The sequence below is a fragment of the Martes martes genome (assembly GCF_963455335.1).
Source record: "Martes martes genome assembly, chromosome: 3".
Classification (NCBI taxonomy): domain Eukaryota; kingdom Metazoa; phylum Chordata; class Mammalia; order Carnivora; family Mustelidae; genus Martes; species Martes martes.
Window position 1 is genome coordinate 175,959,427 of NC_137890.1, and position 21,768 is coordinate 175,981,194.

The window sequence follows — 21,768 nt, forward strand, 5'->3', positions numbered from 1 at the left end:
ATGTAAATGTGGAAAGACAAGAAGCAAGCAGTTGGCTCATTTCTTCTTCATCACCCTTCAAAGAAAAATGTGTATAGGGATATGAGCAGACAGAGCTTGATTCGAGTGTAAGAGACATTGACTGAGCCAGGTCCTGTATTAAGTGCTTTTACATGTAATAGTTCACTTACTCTGTGAACATTCACACAGAATATGTAGCAGCAAACAAGTCTTTTAATGCATATTAAAGTTAGAAAGGCTTAGCATTAAAAAAAGAAAAAGAACAGAAAATTCGCAGGCGGGAAGAAACACAATAGAATTCTCCAATCCCTCATAAAATTTGATAGTTATTTTAGGAAAAAAAGTTTGCACTGCCCACACATCTGATCTGAACACAGCTTTTTTTTTTTTTTTTCCATTTTAGTTAGGCTCAGTGGTTCTCAAATTTGGGATATATATAACATTATTATAGAGTCCTACACAATAACTTTAGACTACTGAAAGCATTTTTAAGGGTAGCTTTGATTAAAACCGTATTAAACATTGTAGGTTGATTTTAGAGCAAAAATAGAATGGTAGAGCAGCTGTGCACCTTGTTCAAATTGAAAGCCTTGGGTATTTAATCAATGAATGCTAAATAGAATATCAAACTTTTGTTTCTTCTTTAAATTCCCTATTTTCCTTAAATTCCTTAAAAAGCATGTTTTACACTTCATGATTTTGAAATACACGTCCGTGTATGTATCTAAGTGTGCAAATACACATTATACATGTATGCACACATACATGTTTAAAAAACAAACAAACAAGAAAGAACTGCATAGAACAAGTGTCAGCAAACTGTGGTCCATAGACCAGATCAGGCCTGCTGCCTGTTTTTCTCAATACGGTGTTGTTGGCACGTGACCACATTCATTCATTTCTTTGTTGTCCTTGCTTGCTTCTGTGTTTCAATGCCACAGTCGAGTTGCTGGGACAGACACTGTATGGCCTTTCACGTATTTATATATGACCCAAATGTTTACTATTTGGCCCTTTACCAAAAAAAATTTGTTCACACCTGTTATCAAAGAACACGTTCATTTGAGTAGTACTAAAAGCAATATTAAAAAACTAATATCCTGTCTTTTATAGTCTTTCCAAATATTAACTCAATATTTAAATGTCAGTGAAAGTGAAATTCCCAGCCCTGAACACTTAAAAGCTAATTTCATTCTAACAGAATTGGGAAATTATTGGCCAAAGAATGAGATGATTATGAGAAAACGGTGGTTACTGAGTCGTAAAAATTTTAGTCATAAAAATAATGCCCCATTTACCCATCATTGTGACTTTTGTGTTTTTTTGTTTGTTATAAAATTAAAATGGCTATGCTTTTTTCTAGACTTTATTTTATGAGAAAGAGATAAATGCCGCCTGGGATTTTTTTTATTTTTTTATTTTTTTATTTTATTATTATTATTTTTTAAAGATTTTATTTATTTGTTTGACAGAGATCACAAGTAGGCAGAAAGGCAGGCAGAGAGAGAGGAGGAAGCAGGCTCCCCGCTGAGCAGAGAGCCCGATGCGGGGCTTGATCCCAGAACTCTGGGAGCATGACCTGAGCCGAAAGCAGAGGCTTTAACCCACTGAGCCACCCAGGTGCCCCTGTATAGTCATTTTAAATGAACACACTGCAGTTAGAAGCGATCATTTTTATTCTAGATCAAAAAGATTAAATTATCTTAACATAGATTTGTTATGAATATTATTTGACACAGTCTTAGTATATGATACCTCATACAGAGTGGCTGCGACATCCCTACATTGGTATTTGCTAACATGATGCCGCATTTTTTATGCACCAGTGTTTCAAGTCTTCACACATGTTCACTCACTTATTCCTCACCATCACCCTGTGAGACAGGTGACTATTATAATCCCCACTTAAAGAAAGCTGAGGCCAACAGACCTTAAGTGCCCTATCCAACATTGCATAACTAGAAAGTGGACAATCCTCTCAACCATATACCAACTCTTTTTTTTTTTAAGATTTAATTAATTAATTTGAGAGAGAGAGAGCAAGTTCAAGCACAGGTGCTCAAGAGCGGGGCGGGGTGGGAGACAGTGGGGGTGGGAGAGGGACAAACAGGACAAACTAACCAGGACCTATAGCCCAACATAGGACTTAATCCCACAACCCCGGGGTCATGACCTGAGCTGAAATCAAGAATAAGACGCTTAACCAACTTAACCACTCAGACACCACTATACCAACTTTTTATAGACCCCGAGATGTGGTGTTAGGTCTTCAACTTTGGCTAAAGACAATTTCAAAGAGAAAGGTGTTGGGACTCAGTGAGAAGTGGCATTTCACTAGTGGCAACTTTCAGTTTACTAGAAATACCTACTAAGCCCCTATTTTATTCAGTATATTCAGCTTTTTGACCAATTTGATAATGTACTCAACTACAGTTCTGTCTCTGTTCTCTGCTCCATTATTCCTACCAGTTTTGCTTATGCCGCATTCCAGAACCTCTTAGAGTTGGGTGTGAAATGTTGAGAAACATAGCTGGCAACACTTGACAAAGGTAATTTGGTTAACAACTATATTTAAGGGCTAGCCTACACATAATAGAGAAGAGGGTGTATGCTGGCATCACAAAATAAGTTGAGTACATCATTTAATGAGGAGCCCAAGACAGACTCTTGTTTGGTTATGGACAAAATTAGCTTTTATCAGCTGATGACTCAGATAAATAGATGTGCATACAGTGCACTCAGTCTGCATATAATACGTGTCCAGCAGTTGGGATATTTATGTGCAAGTTACATGACACCCCTACACTGAGGTTAAGAATGGTAAGTTCATGCAGACTTAGAATCTCAGGAAGAAAATATTGCCAAGGTGTGGTTTTCTCAAGTGGTGTAAGAACCCGTGTTTCATTAAGCAACAAAGTCCAGATAAAATCTTCCCTGGATTGTTAGACCAGGATATACTACTCATTAACCTTTGAAACATATTCTAGTGTAAGTATCACTTGGTTATTTTTCATCTTTTCATAGACTTTGTCCGATAAGTTAAACATTGAGATGCTTGAAGTTGCTGGAATTCTGAAAAGCGTTTCTGAAGGCTAACCTTGACCTCACTGGCTATCATTAGCCTACTCAGCTCTCAAATAAACAATAGCAACATTGTTCTCCACCTCCTCTGCCAGTCTGCTCTATGTGATTTTGAACAGTTTGTTTAATCCAGTGCACTTGTGCAGGATAACAAGATTCCATCTATTGAGGACATTCAGAATTGCCAGTACTGTTGGGGAAAAAATCCACTATCCAAGCAGTCTTTAAACAGGAGAGCCATTGCCAACATAAAATCTTTTAGTCTAACAGGAACTAAACCACTTCTATTCCCTAACACATTTAGAAGCAGTTCATTATTACTACTTATTTGTAAGTGGCCAAAAGTTACAGTGAACCAAAGTCACGATACTTTAAATCAGAGAAAGATCTTCCTTTCTTGGGGCTTTTGCCAAATTCCTTGTTGGAGAACATTATGTTTCTTGCAAAGGAAACATACTTCAAAATATATGAATTAAGGAGTTAACAAGAGCGCTAGTCAAAACACATGATTTCCAGTTGACCAGAGAATCCAGGTAAGGTAGACAGTAAGAATTTTCGCCTTTGATTCCCAAACCTGATACTCCAAGCTATTGCTGAGGACTAGCAGACTGGGTTAAGCTGGCTTAGTAGAAATTAGCTGGTCTTGTCCAAAGCACCTCAATCTGATTCAAGGCCTTAAAAATAGGATACAAATGGGTGAAGGATAAAGGACTGGATTAGTCAGAAAAGTCAAGCTTAAATCTCAGAGACTTTGCACAATAAAGGTTTCTATCCTGCTCATACAAATCCTGATGTGAGTGGAATAATGCTCCAGGCTTGCTCTCTCCCATGATCTGAGTACATTCTTTTTGTGGCTCAACTCATGGCCTCCAAGATTGCGGGAGCAGAGAGGAAGGCATGAGCAGGCTGCACACCAGCTCTTAAGTTCTCTAACACAGAAGTGACACACATTACCTCCTCTCACCACTCACTGGACTGAACTAACTACTACCATGGCTTGGCCTGAATAAGAGGTTGAGAAAAACGGAGGATAAATGGAGCTCTGGTGGGGCCCCTGGCTGGCTCAGTTAGTACAGCATGGATCTCTTGATCTTGGGGCTGTGTGTTTGAGCCCCACTGGGCCCAGACATTACTTTGAAAGAAGCATGATGAAATGTCCAGTAGCTCCGGGTCAAGTTTCGGTTCCTTCTTGGTTGAAAAGGGTTGAAAAGAAATGCTCAGTGATAGCAGCGAAAAACTCATTTGTTAAATTGTTAACATATGCTGACTCCGACGGAATATAAATAAATACTTTATTTTATAAATAAAATACAAGAGGCTCTGCAGTATAGAGAACCTTGGGCAGCGACAGGACACATGCGCCCGTGTTTTCACTTATGTCTATCTTACACTTCTGCTTTCTGCTCAGGATCAGAATATATCTGAAGAACGAACACTTCTTTGCTTGACAGAAAGCCATCTGTTCATTTGTTTCTAATTTTCGTACAAACACTAACCATTTTTAAAATGGTAGAATAAGCCAGTGCAGATCTGCAGGTTCATGTGGTACAAGGAAAAAGAACTAGGAAAGGGCACTAAGGATACAACAGGCAGCCACAGAACTGACCTGGCTAGGAGACCTCCTCGTGATGTCACTCTCGTGTTCAAGTGTTCAAACCTCTTCTGCCAACATGAAAAAACAAAAACAAACAAAAAAAAAACCACCAAATTTCTAGGCCTGGCCTCTAGGGCTTCTATGCTGTGACTATGCGCAACTGGTTCAACTTTATCCCCAACTTTCTATCATCGTGAAGCCTCCGGTTCCTTTGTGGACCTGTGAGTTGCTCTTTTCGTTCCAGTTCATATTTTCCTTCTCTTCTTCCACAAAGTACTCTTCTTTCTCTTTTTCTTCTTTCCCTCTCTCCCACACCCCCTCCCTCCCCTCCCAACTCTAGGTTTGTCAGCTCTACCTTGAACTGGAGCACTCTTCTGTAGAAGTCCCCTCAACCACTTGCAGGTGTGTGGCTGCTGTTTTTACTACCTATTTGGCATTCATATGAATGAACTTGTGTTGTTAACAAACTTTACTGTAATTGAAACAAATCCCTACCCCCACCCTTTTTCTGCTTTATTTCAATCCTAGAAGCCATTGGTTTCTATCAAATATACGAATTCCTTTTTTCCGTAGTATTCTGAATTCAAAACGAATACAAAGGAAGAACAAAAAATATTAAACCATATAAGAGTATACACTACACTTCAAACTAGGCTACCATATCATCTCATCAAATCAAATCTCATCAAATCTCATCAAATTGTCTCAAGAGGTATTAGCAATTTGCACTCCTACCGCTGTCTATTTCCCTATGCCATCGGTGGCGCTGTATTTAATGTCTGCTCACTCCACCCCTCTCCAAGGAATCTGTAAGACCTAGAAGGGCAGGGGCCATTTTCTTTTATATTTGCTACCACAGTCCTTGTCTGGTGGCAAGTACTTGCTCAAGAACTGTTCATCAGATGGATGAAAAATGGAGGTCTGTACTGAAAAAAAATAGAAAAGTGTGTTGATCCTTTAATTTCGTGTATACGAACTCCTTTGTTCCAGGCAATGAAATCTCCTTCTCTACCTGGCTTCCTGTTTCCCTGATTTGAAAGTAGATGAGTGAATAAATATAAGGATGATAACAGTTTATTTCCCTAAGCATTCTGACTAGAATTTGGTTAAGTTAGATTTTTTTAAAAAAAATTATTTATTTATTTATTTGACAGAGATCACAAGTAGATCACAAATAGGCAGAGAGGCAGGCAGAGAGAGAGGGGGAAGCAGACTCCCTGCTGAGCAGAGAGCCTGATGTGAGCTCAATCCCATGACTGGAGTCAAAGGCAGAGGCTTTAACTCACTGAGCCACCCAGGAGCCCTGGTTAACGTAGATTAAAAGATAAATAAATAAATAATACAAACTGTGGATACGGATGCTGTGTCGGAACACTGGCCTATCTCCTACCAGCTGTGAAACACTGGGCATGACTTCTAAGTTTTGGAATCCTTAGTTTTAGCATCAATACAATGGAAATTATTAATGAGATTTCCCTTATCGAGTTACTGCAAGAATTAAATAAAATCATTTGTAGAAAGTGCTTGGACAATGGTGTAAAATTGTGAGGTCTCAGTATCCGTCTTCAGGTGGTATTTCTCGTGAAGAGACAATATATTCATTTGCCAATACGTGGTTTCTTAGCTTCAACTCCAAATGCCTTTTGTAAGTTCTTAGGACAGAGAGCTTCTTTGAGAAGGCTTGTGCCACAGAAAGAAAGCATCTCATTTACTAATAGCCCCACGATCACCTGCTGGGAGCCATCTGTCAACCTACAGGAGCACAGAGAGATTTCACAGGGGAAGGAGAAGAGGCATTTGCTTGAACCCGGGTGCCAAAGCACCGGGCTACTTCTGAGGCTATTGTGAGCACACAGATTCCAGCTGTGGTCTAAAAAAGTCAGAATTCGGCTGAGTGATGGTGTTCTTTGCCTGAGCTTCGGCGCTCTCTGAGAACTTGAAAAAACATGCATTTTAGGAAAGGGGTCTCCACCAGCGAGAGGAAAGTCCATGCTGTGCTGGAGTTATCTGACAGGAAAGATGAAATTCTGGCAAATCTACTTTTAGCCCAAAGTCCTAAGAGCTCTAGAAGCAGAGGGATTTCACCAACCCACTGACGTCTCGGGGAAGCATTTACAATTAAGTGTGATCTCCAGCTGATTCAGGTCCTTCATCTTTTGCTGCATATTGTTCAAGAGGCAATGCGTGATAACTTAATTAGCATAGTGGGTACTGAGATGGCACCCATTCCTCCCTGTACTCTAATGCTAATTTGAAATCACTTCTTTCCTCCCTAAGTTATTTTCTTAACAGTGGTGGCCAACATTTTATTACTAAGGAAATTTCCAGTAATGACCCATTTTAAAAAGTGAAGATTTTTTAATTGAGTCAGAATATTACTTACTGGGTGAAAAAACACATCAAAATAACAGCTCCCCTCAACGTATACCTGAATCCACTGTGTTAGCACTCCCAGGCGCTCCGGAAATTCTGTAACAATATTCATGCATGCATGATACAATAATTCTCCCACAAGTAATCTTAGAAATATTAAAACACACAAGGATATATCATTAAGATTTCACCAAACAAAAGGGGAGGGCTTTGCATAGAGATGCTGGTAACAAAAGAGTTTGCTTCACTATAAATAGGAGCCAAAGGAGGAGGCAAATCATCTGCTGGGAGCTCTTTAAAATGTTTTTCCCCTCCTCTATTATTCTGTCAGTGGCCATGCAATTTCTCTCCTTTGTGCTCTTTTCAGAAGGGTGTTCTATTATTATGCTTTATTTAATTGGCTTCGATTTAAGTAAATAGACACCACTGAGATGAAGGGCAGTTGGAATGGAGGAAGGATGCAGACAGAAATCAGCACAGGAGGAGGGGCACAGAGAGACAGGGACTGCGAGCTGTAGAGCCAGATTCCGGAGAACCCAAAGCACTGACTGCTCCTGCAAGGCTTTTATCGAAAGCTCCTAGTGGCCACTTAACGTCTACAATCAAGCCACATGGGTCTGATTTATATAAAAATATATGAAAATAAGATTAAAGTCTAAGCTTAACAAAAACAAAAAACAAAAAACAGCATGTGAACCAATGTGGTTGCAAATATTCCAGCTGCTCTAATTACTGTTGTTGCAAAGGAAATGTGAGGGCTGCTGCTGCCTCGCTGGGATTCTCCCGGGCTCTCCTGGGACTCCATCAGCCACTTGGGGTATTTGCAGGTACCAAAGTTTGCTTCAGAGGAAGGATTTCACCCTCTCACTGAGGATGGTTCTTAGAGCTCCTGAAGAGCCAAAGAGGAGTCAGTAGTCTTTCAGGAAAGTTACTGAGAGTTTAAAAATGGGTTCTCTTTTAAAATTGTGGTTCCCACCAATTACATCAGAGAAGTCTTAGAGTCGTCTAAGACTTCTGGACCCTGCCCGACTCCCACTGACCACCCCCATCTCTGCAGGCTCTTCCAAGCACTGGGAAGGCACCTTGGGAGTGTCTCCTGCCCCTGGCCACCTGCCTTACTTCACCTTACACAAAGGCTTCTACTTCTAGGGTTTCAGAAGTAGTTTCTCCATGAAGGCCCCATGGCAAACGGGTTTTGTTTTGTTTCATTTATTTATAATTTCACTTTTTCCACCTCACATCCATCCTATTTTTTAATGTCATGCCACACTGAAAGTCATTTAGGTAAAGGAAAGGGGGGGAAATGGTTTAAAAAGAGGCTGGAAGCCATTTGTGACTTCCTCTCTGCCTCATGATTTGGGTAGCTCTATCTAGTTAGTGTGGACTGAATGCATTTTCTCTAAGTGCAGAACGTCAGATTCAACCTCCTCAGCAACCTCTCTGGTTCTTTGGAGATCTGGTGACCGCAGGGAAATTAGACCCTGGTTTAATAGAAGGTAATCTTATCAGTTCCTTCCAGAAATTCACTGAAACCCATTACAGTAGAGCATAGACATGAAAGGGTGAGGACACATTAGATCCTGACATAACTTTAAAATAACTCTGAAATCTGGAACTCGGATTTCCATTAAATTGTTCGGAAGAAAACACATGTAATACCACAGCTTGACCAAAAGATAAGGACCTTTATGTGTCAGAAGAACATTATAAGCTTCTCTGTCCTTAAATAAGATTCCCTTTGAAATTTGTTCTAAGACGAAGATTTTGTCTATTAAAGGGATCCATGTGACGTAGAAGACAAAGGCAGAAGAAAAAATTATTAAATTTCCTTACTACCTAAAGCCCATTGACAAGCCCTTGAAACAGGAAGAATGACATTCTTCTATGAGCTCAGCTGCCTTGATGTTAACACTTTGCTAAGGGCAAAAGGCAATCTTAGCCTGACCCCCAGGATCCTGAAAGTCTCCTGTGACATATAAAAGTTTCCTTGGAAACTTCCTTTATCTCTTCCCCCCAAAACACATGGTGACAATCATCCCCTAAGTATATAACCCACCGATATATATACAAACCTCATAGCTCAGGTTTTATTAGACAGTAATAAGTGACCTTTTCCTAACAATAGCTAGCCCCCTCGAGGTCCTGGAAACCTTGCTTCCAAAATTCCTTAGAGACTTAATGCTATCCCTAACCTCCCATCTTGAAAACATATAATGAGCCACTCCTCCTGACCCCAACACAGCTCTTTCTGCTGGCAGGTCCTGTCCCTATGTTTTAATAAAACCACTTTTTTGCACCAAAGACATCTCAAGAATTCTTTCTTGGCCATTGGCTTCGAACCCTAACATTTTTCCTATATCACATGCACTATCATAAAAGACATCTACCATTCTCACCATGTTCTTGCCTATCATACATATTATTAGGTGGTATCACCTATAACAGCCTCTGAAGTTTCAGTGTAAATAGAAAGGTCTATTTAATATTCTCTCAATCATCTAACAAATTACTTGCTATAGCTGCCGACTGAATAGCAAAGTCAGTTTCCAGCAGGGACCACATGGAATAGCATTTATGGCATTATATGACAGGTGACCTAACTGTCACAATGGATTCAGGGGCAATTTCTGGTTTTCAGTTTCCCAGACACTTGGTTTTGAGTGTTATACAAACCAGCAGCCATTTCTCTTAAAGAATTCAACAACTAAAATCCTTTTCCTCAAAAAGAAATAATCTGTGTAGATATTTAAAAAGAAATAATTATTATCATAAAAGTCAAATTAAATTTCTTAATCTAATAACTTCATTACTGAAATGCAAATATATATATATATTTTTTGCAAATATATTTTAAATGATAACTAAGTTGTTTTTAGTCACTCTCAAAATTATGAGAATTGATTATGTGATATTCATTATTTTGGCAACAAGGTTTGAACTCTTTTCACATAAATGCCTATAAAATAGACATGGTTGTCGGTTTTCTTAAATTGAATAATTTCATAATTAGTGCCTAACAAAGGTGTTGACTGAGATGAAGCATAATTAAGTCATATAGCACACACGTATCACAGAGCCATCTCTTACAAGCAAAAATCTTATAAAAGCTCTTATTTTAGGGACTCCTGGGTGGCTCAGTGGGTTAAGCCTCTGCCTTTGGCTCAGGTCATGATCTCAGGGTCCTAGGATCCAGTCCTGCATCTGGCCCCCTGCTCAGCTGGGTCCGCTTTTCCCTCAGCCCCTCTCCCCTCACACGTGTGTGTGTGTGTGTGTGTGTGTACACGCGTGCGCACGCATGCATGCGCACAGACACACACACCCTTTTTCTCTCTTTTTCAAATAAATAAATAAAATCTTTTAAAAAAGCTCATATTTTACAGAAGCCCAACAAACTATCTTCCAGCTCCTTTATCCAGTTACACAGAACTTTTTCCCCTTCCTTTCTTGGTAGTGATACATACCAGTAGATTTTAGAGTCACAAAAAAAATGTGATGGAATATTTGGATTTCCTTTGTATTTTCTGCTTATTAAATTGTAACAACTGGAAACAATTTCCTCATATTCACACTACTCCTGCCTGCAAAGTGCTACATCTGGAAGCTTCTTTTAGAAACGTGTCAGACAGTTGCGCTTAGCAAGAGAGGCTCATGTGTTAGACTTTGTTCATTATATATCTACAGTTTAGTTGATGACGATGGATTTCAGGGGATGATGACCGGGGCTGTTAGAACCCACACATGACTCCATTCGCTTTTTTTTTTTTTTCTGGATACTTCTTGCAGTGGGTCACTGATATAATGGTTACAGCAAGAGGCTGCTTAACAGAGTGGAGAGAAAGGTTTTAAGAGCCAGCCAGACCTCTATGTAACAAGTTATTTAATTTCATAATATTTAATTTCATAATTTCTTCATCTATAATTTCTTCATCTATAAATTGTAAATAGTAATATCTACTTTCACATGGTTGGACATCACAATCAACTGAGATCCGGCTTAAAAATTCAGAGTCCTGGGTTCCATTCCAGGGATTCTGTTCCCAGATGTTTGGAGTGGCTGCAAGAAGCTACATCCCTCACAAGTATTCAGTATGATCTCCAAAAGGGTGATCTAAAGATCCCAATTTGAGAAATAACTGCTATATAATATATAACTAATCTTATTAGCATAATTATTTTTTTTTTACTGTAACTAGGTATCATTTTTTTTTAAAGGAGGATGTAGTTCTCAAGATACTAGCTTAGTAATAGCTGTCAGTGTAAATGTTAGTTTTGTTATTTTTAATTGTATAGGCTTAAACTTCTATTAGTGATATAAAGGAATCCCAAATATTTTTCCAGGTGATTTATGGGTTGTTTCTCTTCTCAAAATAAAATCTGGTTTTTAGCTTTTTGTGTGTGATAGACTCTTTATAAGATTTAATGAAAGCTTTGGATCTATGCCCATGTAGGCATGACCTTTATTTATACAAAAGCTTCCTGTGTCCCATTCAAATACTGCCTGGGAGCCAACAGACCTCAAGTTAAAAGCAATTGGCCTAAAGAATTAGATATTAACCATTTGCAGTTTAGAGGACTATTTCTGTACCCTTGAGATCTTACAGGTCTAAAATATGGTTATTGTGCAATGGAAAAAAAATGTGACCTTTATATATCTATTTATTCTCAAGTAGCTTTGATTGCTTATTCTGTAGGAGGTTTGGAAAGAATAGCTCTTTACAAAATTGAATTGGAGAATTCTAATAAGGAGGCTGTTTATTCTGTTAAAATAACACAAGTTTCTACTTTGGATAACAAGGAATTCAGTAAAAACAAACTTTAAATGCCACAGATTCTACCACAAGTTTTGGTAAAAGAGATACTTATTACCCAGCAAATTTTATCTTTTTAAATGCATCTCAGCCCTGGGAGGAATATAAGGCAATGCCCATTTCCTTTTTGATCACATTGTTCTGGGATGAAAATACTTCCATGGTCCAATGCTCTTAGGAAATGTTCTTCGGAAAAAGACTAAGATCATTACTATGTCCTGGAATACTGTTTCACCAGGACTTATTTCTCTCTCTCGCCTCATTCTATACTGTGCCCCCCTTATCTTTGTCTTCTGCTTTACTAGTCTTCTGGCATTCCCCCTTATATAGCACGCTCCTGTAGCTACAGGGCCTTTGCGCGTGCTTTTGCTCTGCTTGAAATTCTCTTTTCCATCCTCTTTGTCTAGTTAAGTATTACTTATTCATAGATCATAGCTAAATTACCCTCCTTGACCAGATCGGTTCATGAATCTCTCCTTTATATTACAGTTATAATAGTTCTTATTATTGTTCTAATTTTGTACTTATTTATATAATTATTTGTTTTATGGTTATTCCCCCATTAGACTCTAAGCTTCCCAAGGACAAAAACCATAACTGTTTTTGCTACCCAGACCATAAGGACTTGGTGCTCTATAGCTATTTATTAACCATATAGAATAACAAATTTAAAAAGTTTATATCATATTGTTATTTACCTAACATCTAAAAGAATCAGAAACCCAACAGCTTTCTAGCTAAATGTCCAGGAATACCTCTTTCGGCTTTAGTTTCACATGTACAAAAGGAGGGCATTTGAGTAAATAATCACTGGGTTTGTTTTCAGTTTTAAAAATCAGTGACTCAACAACCCAAAATGTCCATCAACTAATGAATGGATTAAGAAATGTAGCGTATCCATTGGTGAAATACTATTTGGTCATAAAAAACAATGAAGTGCTGATTCTTGCTACAACATGAATGAACCCTTGAAATATTATGCAGAGTAAAAGAAGCTTCTCTCACAAGACCACATGTTGTATTACTACATTTATATGAAATGTCCAAAAGAAAAGGCAAATCAGAGACAGAAACTAGACTAACAGTTGCCTAGAGTCTAAATGAGGTGGAAATGGGGAGTGACTGCCAATAGGTATAGAGTGTCTTTTGGAGAATATGATGAAAATGTACTAAAGTTAGGTAGTGGAGATGGTTGCATATCTCCAAATACACTAAAAATCACTGAATCATATAATTTGGAAGGCTGAATTTTTGTATGCGAGGTAAGCTCAGTATAGCTGATACAAAAAAACATCAGTGACTCAGTGGCTACATTAATTCGTGGTTTTAATATTAAAATCAAAATAATTCAGTAAACATTATCTGTTTTGAGAAGTTTAAGTTTTCCAAGAGGTTTACGTATTTCTGAGTATTTCTTTTTTTAAAAAAAATATTTATTTGTTTATTTATTTGAGAGAGACAGAGAGAGAGCACAAGCCCTCGCACATGCCCACGAGGTGGGGGGAGGGACAGAGGCAGAGGGAGAAGCAGAATCCTGGCTGAGCAGGAACCCCAATTTGGGACTGGATCTCAGGACCCTGGGATCATGACCTGAGCTGAAGGCACATGGCTCAGACAGACTGAGCCACCCAGGCACACTCATTCTGAGTATTTCTTCATTGGTTATTATACATTAAACACTAAGTAATACCTTGTCTTCTTAGACCCTGCTAAAAAAAAAAAAAAAAAAAAAGAATGTATGAAACACCCCCCACCCCGATTTCAGGGAGCTTATCTCATTCTATCTGGAATGGTAATTAACTGCAACACAAAGCATAGGGTAAGAGTACAGATGAAAAGTACAGATCAGGGACTGCCCTGAATCAAATGAGAGATTATGTTGAATGTCAATTATTCAAGACAGCATGGTATTTCAGATGAACTTTAGAGTTATATATGATTTGGGTAAGCAAGGATGAGGGATAGAAGAAACTGAGACAATAGTAGAAGCAAAAGAATAGAAGCGGGAGAAGATGTGGGCCATGAGAACAAACAGTGGTTGGTACACAGGGAATTTGGGGGAAATGGAAATGTAGGTTGGGGCATGACAGAGAGCTTGGAATCTTAATTGGGAGAATGTATATTTATTCTGCAGTAACAGGGGTTTCTTGGAGGTTTTAGGTAGTTTAGGTTTAATAAATCAGTGGAGTTTTAGGAAGATTAATCTCAAATTGAAATGGAGGAACTGATCAAATATATGTGGAATAAGTGTCTTGGGATAGACCAATAGTCTTGTGATAGACCAACAGTAGGGTGGCAGGATGAGGAAAAACTAGCAAAGACAATAATGAGAAAAAAGACAAGTCAGTATTGCAGACTCAAATGAAAAAGTGGTTTCAAGGAGAAATGGGTGGCCGCTAATATCTTTTATGCATGTGCACAGTATTTAATCTCGGACAGTCTTTCCATAGTTTATACGTTATCTGAAGTCTCACAGTCAGCGGTGGGAGACAGAGTCAAGACCAAAATCAGGTTTTCAGTTTTCTTTCCACAGCACTGTTGCTATGGCAAAGAGAGGCCATTCAGTCTAAAGGCTGGGAGGCAATCACTTGATTTTTTAAATAAGACGGCACAGGAGATCTCTCAAAAATGTTTTCAGTGAACAGAAGGGTGAAAGAAAAAAATCTAGCAAAATGCTATGAAGACAACAGGACAAATAAGAAAAGAGGCAGTAAGCGGGATGGACATGTTCAAGGAGTTTGGATAGCAAGGGGGATAAGGAGGTAGGACCTAGATATACAAACAGGTTTAAGCAATAAGCTTTTAGCTTTGGGACTTTCACAGTGAGGATTCTGGAGTCAAAGGAACCACGCTGGTCAGGATCTAGTGATGGAGCACACTCGCAGGGGTGAGGCAGCCACAGGATGTTATTACATTGAAGACCACTGAAAGGGGTGGCAGAATAATGTATTATCTTTCAAAATGTGTTTGGTATGGAACGACCCTGGGATCAAATTTTATATACTCTCTTCACTAATTCATCTCAGTCAATAGAAGAGTTGTATTTAAGTATTACCTCTTAATTTAGTAGAAGGGAAAAAATTAAATACTCAGAACATCCCTCAACTTTTGAAAATGTTTTAAGGATAAGTTGTAACCCATGTTTATACAGTTCCCAGCTCTTTTTGAAAGTAGAATACCTCCTACTTGGAAATGTACCTTAAATATGCCCAGTGTAATATAAGAAGTATTGGTGACTAAATGGGCTTGTCATTAGTTTATTATACTAACAGGCAGATGTATTAGTTTTTCTGCTCATTAAAAGTAAAACAACTTAAAAATACATTTAAGGTTAATAAATATTTCTGCTGGGATTTAATAAGAACATAATAGCAAATGATATATTTAGTATCATTAATTAGTAATCATTAATTTAGTATCATTAATCAATTATATGTTATCATATAATTAGTATCATTAATACTATAAGTTTAGTGAAGTCCTCTTAAAACACAAATATGAAATCTTCTTTATCATGTGTCACTACAGTTAGCATTTAACATTCTGCTGTTTTTGTTTCTTTAAATGACAATTTAATTATGCAGTTAGTTCCAAAAAGGAAAGACAGCCTCATTGATAGATGCAAAAGCAAATGACTCATAGACATGATCTCAACTATCAAATGTCATAATTACTTATTGCTTTCAAAATGATATCATCAAAATAAAGGAAAGAATTTGTACAGACTTTTCAAAAGCTTCTCTATATGCGCAACTTAATCAGAGATAGATGCTAATTAACTGGCTTCTGATTAAATTGGGTCCACAAAGTGAATCTAGAACTTTAACACCAATTTGCTTATTTATTTTTTCTCATGTTAATATCAAGAGGAACAACTTGTCCCTTTACTGAATCTGAAAACAAAACATGTGTAGTCATACTCAGCCACTCTGCGTGGGTATTTTTTACCCATGGACATATATTTAGAAACAGTCTTAAAGTGATTTTCTGAAAGAGCCAGAAATCAAAAAGACTGAAAAACTTATTGCTAATGGTCTTCCATGGTGATGTCAAGTAAATGGGTGATTTCTTTAAGAAAAGCCTTGATATATGATTTTAAATCAGGGAGACCATTTTACAAATTTGGAAAATTTCTTTTCTATTGGGTCGCCTCATCATAACATGAACGTAGATCGAACTGACCATTTATAAAATGAGCATTCACTGAAACATACTTCCATCCCTTGGTTAACAATAGCTTTTTCTTAGAATCAGCCTACAGGAGGAATTAGAATGTAAAAATTTCTATGCAGAGTTATAAAAAACTTATTTCCTAATGTCTAATTGTATTTTTTCAAACTAATGATTGCCTCACGCTTTTTTTTCCCACTATGTTTTTAATGAAATTTGATCTGTGTTTATGGAGGTTTCATATTAAATGTCCTTTTCCTATATCAATTATTGTCAGAGAAAGAAGTTATTTTGTACATGTTGAATGCAAAAGAGCTCATTTTGAATAATTCCATTTTCATAACTGCTATCTTAAAGTCATACAGAACTTCCTAGGATACTGACTTGAGTCTCACCAAAATAGTTGAGTAGAACCTACTAATGAATAGAGCTAGAAGCATCTTGAATTTTAAAAATTGTTTCTTATAAGACTTAGTGACTTTTACCTAAATATCTTCTTTTCAGAGCTTATTTATTCACTGGTGCATTCTTTCTTTCAATCTCTTTCTCTCTCTCTCAGTATATTTCCACTACACTAGCTAAAATAAAGTGGGAAATTCTGGACTATGTTTAAAATCTTCATCTCTCTGATTATGCCTAATATATCATAACTATACAGTCTTGTTCAGCCCCTGAAGTTTTTAGGATTTCTGTGGGGAGGCCGTTAGATGTGGGAGTTCATTTCAGTCTGCAGGGTATTGTTTTTGGGATTTGCCGACACTAACACTTTGTCTTTCCTGTCTCCATATACAACATGCCTGGCAAATTATAATTATCAGTATTTTCTTTTACATAAGGATAATTATTTGTTACTTTACTTAAGCAATAAAAGAACCTAACAGTGTTCTCCCCACAAACAATACTCATATGCACAGGGTTATTGGCCTGCCTGTCTGCATAATATGGAAAAATCCCAACTGCTCTCCATAAAACAGATTTTCATTATAAGTTACTCCAGCAAAATACCAACCACAATTTTATGGAAATCCTTTACAAGGAGCTTCCAAGAGAAACAGAGATAGTCACATTAAGAAGAGCTCCCTTTTTTTTAGTTATAATTCTATTTTAACTATGATGTTCATACCTGAGAACAAATGAATCACTAAAATGAATTTTGGTAAGATTCTTGAGACCCGGAGTAAAATCCTTTTTGCTACAATTTATGATTATGTAGATAGGACACTGAACTCCCTTGTGTGACAATCATTGTAGTCAATGCAAGGGCCAAACTACCAAATTAGCTCATCTGGATTAGGACAGATTAAGACAGGGATTTGTACAGCATTCTTGTTTCAAGGGCACTGGTCACAGATTTAATGAACACCTTGGTATCTACTGGGAATACTCACCTGAAGCTATGATTAAACAAGTGCAATCATTTTCAGAGTGAAATCTGTTCATCTATCTTGGTCCCCACCTTAATCTATAGCCTTCTTTTTAGTACCTCTCATTAACACTGAAGAGATCCAGCGAATCTCAGAGGGAAATTAATGCAAACTAGTGAATGCACACAATATGCAAAACAAAATCCTCTAGCAGACCATGGGACGCGCCACGGTTCAGCAAGGCAGAACCCTCAGCTTGCTGGAATGTGTAACATGTTCCCCTAGGCAATTGCTCATTCCTCTGTCCAGCAAAAGCAGGACATCTGTGGCTTTACCTTGGCGTTACATAAACTTCCCCCAATCTGTCTTTTTGTTACCTGAGCACACACATCCTTTAGATGGTTATATCAACTTTGAAACCAGTAACAACACTTGAGGGTTGTTCCATTGGTGAAAAGAACAGAACAGTTACTAAAAAGAAGGGTCCTTTTATATAGCATTACATTTATTCCAAAAATTGAGATTCTGCCAAAAATGTGCAAAACTACAGCCATCGGGGTATTTGGCTACAAACAGGGATACAAAGAGATGAGCAAAGGCTAAACAGGGATGAAAGAGGGAGGGAGACCCCTCTCCCCACTTAGCTATTAACATTGAACAAAAGTAACTGCCCACCATCAAGCAGAAAAGCTTTGAAAGCACACCCTTAAATGTTTTCTCTGTACCTGTTTTTCTCTTCTAGATACGAAAAGTCAATGGAACATCATTAGGGAGGATATTGTTCATGTACATGCCGTTGACTGTGCTAAGCTCCACTTTCAAGTTTGTACATCAAATGAGACAATAACTATGAAGGTACACTAGAGGCAATAAAGCTCTCTCTACTAATTATTGATTAGTGTCATGGTCTTCTTAGGCATCAGTCACGGGGTACATACTAGGTAGAAAAAAACACAATAGCCATGCCATAATGTAGTTTCCACATTGTACTTTAGCCTTCAATAAATTAAAGGGTTTGTTTTTCCCAGACACGTCTTGGCCTCAGGTCTGTTTGGAAGGGCAATCCTGTTCAACCAACTACCATTGCGCCCTTGCTTGAAGTCAGTTTGACTCTTAGCTGGAGTTAGATGAAAAATGGCTGTGCACAGCCCATGATCTACTTACTTAAGAATATTTCATCTTATCTTAAAAACCTTAAGAATTTTTTTTTAAAGATTTTATTTATTCATTTGAGACAGAGCATGAGCAGGGGTAAGGCAGAGGGAGAAACAGACTCCCCACTGAGCCAGGAGCCTGACATGGGTCTTGAGCCCAGGACCTGGAGAGCATGACCTGAGCAGAAGGCAGAAGCCCAACCATCTGAGCCACCCTGGTGCCCCAGGATATTTAAGATTAAACAGTTTCTGTTGTGCATGGACTCCGTTCAAGTCATTGATTTTTGAACACGAGATGTCTGCCTGAGTCTTCAGCCTCCCTCTTAGGGCTGCCAGAGAAGTCTGGTCACCAGAGTGTGTCTTGCCAGGCTGCTTCCTAATCCAGAAAACAGGGCAAGTTATGAAGCCATTTTAAAATTTGGTAGAGAATGCAAGCTGGTGCAACCACTCTGGAAAACAGTGTGGAGGTTCCTCAAAAAACTGAAAATAGAGCTACCCTACGACCCAGCAATTGCACTCCTGGGTATATATCCTAAAGATACAAACGTGGTGCTCCGAAGGGGCATGTGCACCCGAATGTTTATAGCAGCAATGTCCACAATAGCCAAACTGTGGAAAGCGCCTAGATGTCCATCAACAGATGAATGGATAAAGAAGATGTGGTATATATACACAATGGAATACTATGCAGCCATCAAAAGACATGAAATCTTGCCATTTGCGACGACGTGGATGGAACTAGAGGGTATCATGCTTAGCGAAATAAGTCAATCGGAGAAATATAACTATCATATGATCTCTTTGATATGAGGAAGTGGAGATGCAAGGTGGGGGGTTTGGGGGGAGGTAGGAAAAGAAAAAATGAAAAGATGGGATTGGGAGGGAGACAAACCATAAAAGACTCAATCTCAAGAAACAGACTGAGGGTTGCGGGGGGGAAGGGGGACGGGAGAGGGTGGTGGGGAAATGGACATTGGGGAGGGTATGGGCTATGATGAGTGCTGTGAAATGTGTAAACCAGACGATTCACAGACCTGTACCCCTGGGGATAAAAATACATTATATGTTTATTAAAATAAAATTTGGTAGAGAATTTCCAATGTGTAATATTGATTTTAGAGAAGTAACACCAAGCCCCATAGGAAGCACTTCACATTTACAGAAATCCTATTGGAAATCTGGTCTAGTTTTGGTGTGCTCGAAATCCACTAAGGTTTTTATAAGAACCTGAGTCTTCTTGGTCTCTTTCAGTTGTTAGGAGAGCTGCTTCCTGTTCAATGAGCTGATGAAAAGAGATTCCCAGTGCAAATGTGTACTTTTCTTGGTAGTAGTATTAATTGTCAATACTAGTAATAGAAGTATAGGGTCTATTTTTGTTTTCATCCTCCTATTTACACCAGCTCTTCAAAGTGCTGGGATCCTGAACCAGTGAGCTGACAGAAAGCTCAATTCTTCTGACAGCAAAGGGAGACCACGATGGCTCTTGGTCTGGCTGAAGCAGAACACGCAAAGAATGATCAGCCACACTTAGTTCATGACCGAACAAGTAGTCCACTGGCCCTTGGCATCTTTTGCTAATTCTCTCTAAATGTATTTGAGGAGAAAAAAAAAAAAACCCTAATAGCTTTTATATTTGTTTTAAAAGTCAATTATGGGGCAACTGGTGGCTCAGTCAGTTGGGCGTCTGCCTTTGGCTCCCGTCATGATCTCAGAGTCCTGGGAGGAGCCCCAGGCTGAGCTCCCTGCTCAGCAGGGAGTCTGCTTCTCCCTCCCCTTTGCCCCTCTGTGCCATTGGTGCTGTCTCTCTCTCTCTCTCTCAAATAAATAAAATCTTTAAAAAAAAATTATATTTTTACCCCCAATGGTGAGTGACAGCTGCCAACTTTTTTCATTTTAACTGAGAGTGGATTTGCTTCATGTTGAGGGAATATAAAAAGCAAATAGTTGGGCCTCGCTTGAGATGACCTGAAGGTAAGGCATTTTGGTCCATTTCCTTTTTAAACTAGATAAAATTCAAAAGCCAAACAACTAATTTAGAAAAACAACAACCACATTATATGCTTGAGTCAGATGTTGTATAAATTAGTTTGAGAGATTTTTTCACACCACATGTCTGTGACAAAAGGAATTCATGAAGCTGAACCTTAAAGTTTAGGAGACTTAAGGCATGTCACGCAAGTAAACCACCTCTTTCCTCAAATGTTGTCAAGTAGTTTGTTTTACAATTTAATTTTAATTTGTAGATATAAAGTGTAAATCCTTAAGATTTACTTAAAAAATATTAGTACTCCTTTAAGGAGACTAAGATGCTGAATACCCTTTCTCCTTTCTTATCTGCAGGCTTTCTTTAGCAAGAAAATACACTGCCAGCTAAATGTAATGTAAAATTCTAAGTCATGAGCGACACATGGGGAACAAACATTGAAGAAATAAAAACTCCCAGGAGCACAACTTTATAGCATATTGACTCCCAAGTCTACTGCATTTTGAACATAATTCATAAGAGTTCATTCTCTTTCTAAATAAGGAGTAGCTATTTACCTTTTTTTTTTAAATAGCAAAGATTATTAAATATCTTATAAAGATAAGTAAATTTTCTCTCTAGATACAAAATTTTTTCCCCAGAAATATGAAATATGGTTAAAGTTAAGTCTAAAAGGAAATTTTTTTTTCATGTGAGATGTAGAATGAATGACACACTTGTCCATGAAATGTTCTGAAAATAACCCCCTCCATTTTTATGACTAAAAAGAAAAACAAGGAAAAACTGGAAAAGATTAATTGACTATCTATAAGGAGTGTTTATCACTAACTATAATTAAAAATAACTGGAATACCAGCCACTATTATTCACCACCTCCAAGTACCCAATTGTAGTAGAAAGTCATTAAGTACAGTCTGTTTTACCATCTAATTTTTATTTGTAGATACAAAATGTAAGTCTTTAAAAATGAAGATGTATTAAGTACTTGACAATCTTGCTAAGCATTTCATAATCCATGTGACATTTGTTTCTTACAATTTTGAAGTCAGGATTATTGACTTTTACTGGTGAGAAGCCTCTCCCTACAGAGTTACTGGGCAGAATATACAACTGTCAGGGAGAGAAACCTCAGCCTGAGCTGATCAAAGCTATCGGCCTCTCAACAATATGCTTGCTCAGTCATAAAAACCTGAGCACGAATCTGTGCACATGAAGAAAGCATCACCTTAACCTTCAGGAA

At 38.0% G+C, this 21,768-nt stretch overlaps 1 protein-coding gene across 2 annotated transcripts in view; it reads right to left on the reverse strand.

Moving 5' to 3' along the window:
* MAP2 (microtubule associated protein 2) overlaps positions 1-21,768 on the reverse strand; it is a 217,612-nt gene that overhangs the window by 105,319 nt on the left and 90,525 nt on the right. The gene's annotated exons all lie outside the window — the stretch shown is intronic.